We start from the raw sequence: 7,344 nt of genomic DNA, 5'->3' as shown, positions 1-7,344 counted from the left end.
TGTGACCAAGCTAACCCCCATACCACCTCAGCAGGATCTCTCCAAAACACACATTTCATCACATTAGCCTACTTTGAAAACACTATAGGGATTACTTTTTACTTATCAGATGGGAAAAAAGCAAAATTTGATGAAAACTCGCTGTTGGCAGGAATGTGGGGTAATAGATACTCTCCTACACTGATGGTAGGGCTATCACATATCTCTAAGACAGGGAATTGTGCACTATTTTTGATATTAAAAATAGAGATTTTATTTGAACAATTCCTCTGCTTTTAATTTTGTTGCAGCATTATTTCTAAGACCCAAATCTGTAATGAACCTTAATATTAATCAATATAAAATATTTAAGTATAGTTTGGAATGTTTACATGATGGAATACTGTGCAATCTTTGAGAATAAAGTGGATCAAAATATGTTGCTAAGAAACTATCTTCAAGGCATCTTATTAATTGAAAGAAGATGCAGAGTAAAATGTAGAGTATGAGTCATTTATGTTACAATATTTATGTCGTGTTTTTTCCACACATGCACACAAATGTAAGTGAGGCATTCGTATATTTAGCCAGCCTGGTGGTTGACAGCATAGATCATGGAGCCCTACTTGCCGGGTTCAAAGCCTAACTCCACCACTAACTAGTTCTATGATCCTAGGCAATAGTCTAGTCTTTCTGAGCCTCAATTTCCTCTTTGTAAAACAGGAATGATAATAGTAACTACCTAAAAGGATTAAAAGGATTAACAAATGTAACTTACTTTGAACAGCATCTGGCATGTATAAGATCTATATTAGGGTTTACTATGAATTTATACATTACTCAGTTTCTTTCTGGAAGGATATGTAAGAAACACTTCTGAAAAGTGGGTCTGGGGGCTGAAGGATGTCTATTTTTTTGGTACACTGCATAAATAATATTTAAAAGGGAATACCTTAAAAAAAATCCTTCCATTGCTTTCAGGTGAATTTGAAATCAATTATCATGTCACTCAAGACTTTTCACGATCCTTGTCTCCCTGTTTGGCTTTAATCTGTGTCCTGCCCCATCCTCTGGTACAGGACTTATTCAGTGTTCTTTGAAGCTATTATGTTCTTTCAGATATTCTTTCCTCTGACAGGATGTCCTTCTCTCCTTAAGACTTCCACGTGACCTGCGAGGCTCTCATGTCCCGTCCCCAGAAAGCCCCATGTGTGCCTCTTCACATGCCCTCGTAGCACTAGGAGGGCCCCTCTGTTACAGAGCTTATCTTCCTGGTGATTGTTCAAATATTTACCTCACCCACTTATCGTGAACACTTACAGGCAGGAAGTATGTCTTGTTCCTCTTCATATATTCATTACCTGCCGCAGTGACCAAGTATTTGCTTACTAAATATTAAATTAATGAATAAATGAGGGCCGGCTCCGTGGCCGAGTGGTTAAGTTCTCGCGCTCCCCTTCGGCGGCCCAGGGTTCGGATCCTGGGTGTGGACATGGCACTGCTCCTTATGCCATAATGAGGCAGCATCCCACATGCCGCAACTAGAAGGACCCATAAGCAAAAAATATACAACTATGTACTGGGGGGGATTTGGGGAGAAAAAGCAGAAAAAAAAAAGATTGGCAACAGTTGTTAGCTCAGGTGCCAATCTTCAACAAAACAGAAAAAATTAAAAAAAAATGAATAAATTAACTATAAACAAAATTCCTTTCCCCCAATCCAGAAATTCCTTCTAAAACAGTCTATCAGATCCCAGAAAACAGAAACCTCACTGGGGATTGCAAACTGAGCAGATTAGAAATTGGTTCCACAGGTGTAGGAAGGTGTAAAGAGCAAAAAGGGGATCCTGAGGTATCTAAATTTAATAACCGCAAGAAGTTAATGCAGCAAGAAGAAAGAGACCGGTTATGGAACCTAGGAGTTTGATGGAAGGGCTCAGTGGACTGGTGTTTTGGAGCTCTGGGGGGAGCTCTGTACAATTTGTACTGGGACTCTAAAGAGAGGGCATGATCTGGTGGGTGTCGGACTGCTGAAGGTGGTGTGACCTGGTGGGCTCTCAGACTGCTGAGGTGGAGGTGACAAATAGGTGCTTGGATGGCCCTAGACAATGGCCCAGTTGGTGAGCACATGGCTTTGCTGGTTCTCAGACGACCAAGGTATGCTGCTGACTGCTGTGGAGCCTTGAGGATGCTTGGAGAAGCTGGTGCTAGGAGTGCTGAGGGAAGCTGAAGATGGGACAACAGTGCAGGGTAATGCTGAGAGGAAGTGAGGAACAGGAAGGCCGTCCTTCTTGTCTTCCTTGCACTTCCAATTCTCCTCCACTGTAGATCTTCCTGCATTTTTCCTCACTGCAATTTTCCTCCATTGGCTGATCTCAACAGGAAGGCAACTGGCAAGGGAGTCTGGGAAAAGTCGGTTGTGGAGTTTCAGCTCCAACACCACAGAGGAGCAGACGGAGGTTGTGCTTGCTGCTGGAGGACAATAGCTGGATTTGTAGAGCTCTAATACAATTGACAGCCTCTATCTCCCACTTAAGCTCCTGCCTCAGAAATTCTACTGGAATACATTTATGTAACACCTTATGATTTTTCAGTGGAGTTTCACATGTATTACGTATCTCTTTTTGAGCTTTACAACACAAATAATCATTTCCATTTTACATGTCACCCAGACATCACTTTAGATCACTCTGTACTTTTTAGACATTTTGTTATTGTTTTGTTTTCAATTTTTATTTTAAAATAATTTTAGACTTACAGAAAATTTGCAAAAATATTACAAAGATGTATTACCACCAGCAACATATGAATACGCCCGTTTACAAGTATTCACACATTCATTCATATTAACACAGCCTTGCCAACAGGATATGTTCTTGTACTTCCAAAAGTTGGGCTTCTGAAATGATATCTCAGTGTTAATTAAATTTACACTTCTCAAATTAGGAGTGAGTCTGAACAGTTTTTTCATTTGTTGGGGGTTATTCTTATATATTTCTTGTGAATTGTCTATTTATATCTTTTTCTCATTTTTCTACCAGATTTTTAGAACTTTGTCCTTTAATTTTTAAGAATTATTTATACAATGGGAATTTTAGGCCTTTCTGATATATGTTGCAAATATTTTCTACCAGTTTTTCAGTTGCGTTTTGACTTTACGGTGTCCTTTGCCATGAAAATGTGCTTTTCCTTTTAAAATTTTAAGTAGTCAAATTGGTCAGTCTCTTCTTTTATTGTCTCTGGATTTTTAGTCAATGTCAGAAAACCTTTCCCTATCCTGTAATTAAGAAGAATTCTTCCATGCTTTCTTCTAGTACTTGTATGGTTTCAAGTTTTGCATTTAGATCCTTAATTTACTTGGAGTTGGTTCTTGTGTATGGTACAAAATATGGATGTAATTTTTCTCTTTTCCCAAGTGACTATCAAATTGTGCCAGCACAATTTATAAAAATGTTTATCTTTTCTCTAATGATTTAAGATGCCTTCTTAATCTTATACTAAACTCTCATATATACATTTGGATCTATTTATAGGCTATTTATTTCATTGTTCTATTTGTCTTCATCAGCCAGGACCAGGCTATTGTAATTATAGACACTCTATGTTATGTTTTAATATTTCATTGGGCTAGTCCCCTCTCAGAGTTTTTCTTTTTCAGTGTTTTCCTGAATATTTCTGCATACTTGTTTTTCCATATGAATTTTAGTATCAAGTTTATTCCTAAGTATTTAATCTTCTCTGTTGCTATTATAAATGAGGGTTTCTCTATCATATATCTCTATTTGGTTATCATTTGTGTATTTGACAGCCACTAATTTTTTTATGCCAATTTTATATTCTGCTTTCTTAACTATTTTTGCGTGAGTTAATTTTATAATTGATTCTTAGATGTATCCTATTACATCTTCTGCAAATAGAGAGTTTTACCTCTTTTTTTTTAACCATTCCTATGCCTTTAGTTAATTTATTTTGTCTACTTGTAGTAGCTAGTACCTCTAGTACAATGTAGAGTAGTGGTGGAGGTAATGGGCATACTTCGCTTATTTCTGATCTGAGGGAAATGTCTCCAGTGTTTCTCCACTAAATCAGACTCTAGATATGGACCAAGATATGCATATTTTACAATGTTAAGGAAGTATTCCTCAATTCCTATTTTTGAGTGTTTTTTTAATGAGTGGATGTTGAATTTTATCAAAGGCTTTCTCAGCATCAATGCACCAATCATATGTGTTTTTCACATTTATTAGATTTATTAATGTGGTGTATGATATTAATAGATTTCCTAATATTCAACCACCTTGCAATCTTAGAATAAATCCACTTAGTCATTGTGAATTATGTCCTTAATCAGTGTTGGATTCTGGTTGCTAGTATTTTACTTAGTGCCTTGGCATGTATATGCATAAGAGATATTGGTCTGTAATTTTCTACCTTTTTGCTGTCTATCAGGTTTAAGTATCAGTGTAATATTTGTTTCATAAAAGAAACTTGGAAGTTTTCCTTCCTCTTCTGTGAAATAATTTATAGAGTATTGGGTCTCTCCGGTCTTCAAAGTTTTGGTAGAATACTCCCGTGAAACTAGTTGAGGTTGGTCCTTTTTGTGGAGTAGTTCCTGTAGTGGGTTGAATAGTGACCCTCCAAATGATATGTTCAAGTCCTGTGAAGTCCAGAAATCCAGTTCACGTCCAGAACCTGTGAAGGTGACCTTATTTGGGAAGAGTCTTTGAGTCTTTGCAGATGTAATTAAAATAAGGATCTTGAGATGAGATCATCTGGATTAGAGTGGCCTCTAAATCCAATGGCAGGTGTCCTTACAAGAAACAGAAAAGGCAAGGACACACAAACACAGGAGAAAGTCATGTGAGGAGAGAGTTAGAGACTGGAGTGATGTTGCCACAAGCCAAGGAATGCAGGTGGCCACCAGAAGCTGGAAGAGGCAGGAAGCAGTCTCCCCCATGTTCTTGGTCAGAGCATGGCCCTGCTGACACTTTGACTTCAGATTTCTGGCCTTCAGAACTGTGAGAGAATAAATTTCCCTTGTTTTAAACCACCGAGTTTGTGGTAATTTGTTACAGAAGCCCTAGAAAACTAATTCAGTTTCTTAATAACTTTATTACTTTTATGGAAATTGGTCTTTTAAAGCACTGTAACTCCAAAGAGTTCAAATTTGGTAGTCTGTATTTCTCTAAGAAATTGTCCATTTTATCTAAGTTTTTAAATATATTTGCACAGATATCTATAAATTATTCTCTTCAGACTTTAAAAAAATATTTTGTTTCAGTGTTTATTTTCTCATTGACATTTCCTATTTTCTGTATTTGTATTTTCTTCCTTTTTTGTCAAACTACTCAGTTATATTTTTAATTTTTTTCACAAAAACAGGATATTGATTTGCAAATCCAATGTACTACTTTTCTGTACTCCTCCTTGTTATTTTCTGATTTTTCTTTATTTTTTTTTTTTGGTGTGTTTTCTTTTTGGCTTACTCTGTTCTGTTGTTGTTTTCTAGTTTTTAAAACTGAGACATAAATTATTTTTGTTACTTCATTTTTACTGAGAAAAGTGGTTAGTGTTATAAATTTTCCTCTGACCTGCTTTAAATGTATCCCACAGATTCTGATATGTAGTGTTTTCATAGTTATTATTATTATTTTCACCCAAGCATTGTTTAGTAGAAGGTGCTGGTGGTGGTTGTTTCAATTTCCATATGGAAAGACCTGTGCTTGGAAATGTAAATAAATTTGGCCCAAGCCCCCAACCCTCATCCTATCAAATGTGTAATGATCTTCCTGTCACTTCTCTGAATTCTCAGGGTACAGGAAAAGTCCTAGTCCAAGGGAGGTCAGCCATGAGCAATGTGAGAAATAATACAAATATCTGGGGAACTTTTTCTCTTGTGTCTAGAAGTGACATCTTAGGGAGTGAGAAAATTGGTCTTATTTCTTTTTAACTGCATCGAAATAAATGAACTGTCCCTGTACCTTCCTTTCCATAGTCTCCTGTGGTAAGATTGTTTATTGTTTAAAACATGCAAGTGCACTGTGGAAAACTGAAACAGTCTAGATTTAAATGACAGAAACTATCTCAGAAGCCAATTCTACAACATATGTTTATGAAAATGATAAAAGGATTTGTTTACCATTTAGAAAGAGTTTTGTTTTGTTTTTTTGCTTAGGAAGATTCACCCTGAGCTAGCGTCCACTGCCAGTCTTCTTCCTTTTTCATGTGAGCTGCTGCCACAGCATGGCCACTGACAAATGAGTGGTGTGGGTCAGCCCAGTCCGCCAGAGTGGAGTGCGCTGAACTTAACCGCTAGGCCAACAGTGCTGACCCAAAAGAACTTTTAAAGAATCTACAGAGTTGGAAAAGAGAATAAAAATTTTGAAGACATTTTTATATGAAATTATGTGTATTAAGTATCCTAATTGAGTAGTTAAATTGTATGACTTTACAAATTAGTAAGCTTTATAAACTAGTGAGCTTAACTTTAATTTTAACATTTAGATGAAATCTAAAACCAATAACAGATAATCCAAGGGTACGGTAGGTGTCCTAGGAAATTTTAATTTAAACCTAAATTCAAAAGGTTTAGTTAAATCGTTTGAGAATTGTCATCTGCCTTTTTAAAAAAGTTATGATAAAAGATAGTGCTGGTTTCCTTAACGCCTTTCCTGAGTCCTAATACACAATGTGAATGTTTGAATGTTGGCCTAATTTATTTGAGATTAATTCTAAATGAAATGAAAAATCATAAGCTTGAATTATTAAGGTACTTAAAGTATATTATCATATAAATCAACATGCACTGAATTCTTATGTTTACATTGGAGAACAAAGCAAGTAAAGACAATATCCTAGCCCTGTTAAATTATCAGTACAATATTGTGGGTATTGAGTGGACATGGTGAGTGGAGTGAAAATAGTTTAAAACCCCCTCTGAAGAAGAATAAATCACCAAAGTACTGAGAGAATGCAAAATTAAAATGAGTAATTAGTAATGTCTGTTGAAGTTCAGAGTTTAAGCGGAGGGCTAACAGTGACTTCATCTTTGATTGCATAGTGGAAATTTAACAGCTCAGTAGCATTCTCAGTAATAACGTGCAATTTGATAATATAATGCCAACACAAAATCCATAAAAAATGTTCAATAAAGAATATATACCCTATTTTATAAGGAAAATTAACTCCTGGGTAAATATGCCAGATCTATAATTTAGAACATTTAATTGGGCATTAATCAAGTATAACATAGCACATTAGCTCTTATGTATTTTAAATAAATACTCTGAAAGGGAACATTTAAACAAATCATCTAAAGTTTATTTGGATGGCTCATGGATTTGAAAACTGAGAACTATAATTCATT

The sequence above is a fragment of the Equus caballus genome, chromosome 20 (genome assembly GCF_041296265.1).
Source record: "Equus caballus isolate H_3958 breed thoroughbred chromosome 20, TB-T2T, whole genome shotgun sequence".
NCBI lineage: Eukaryota > Metazoa > Chordata > Mammalia > Perissodactyla > Equidae > Equus > Equus caballus.
Note: the sequence above shows the minus strand (reverse complement) of the source record.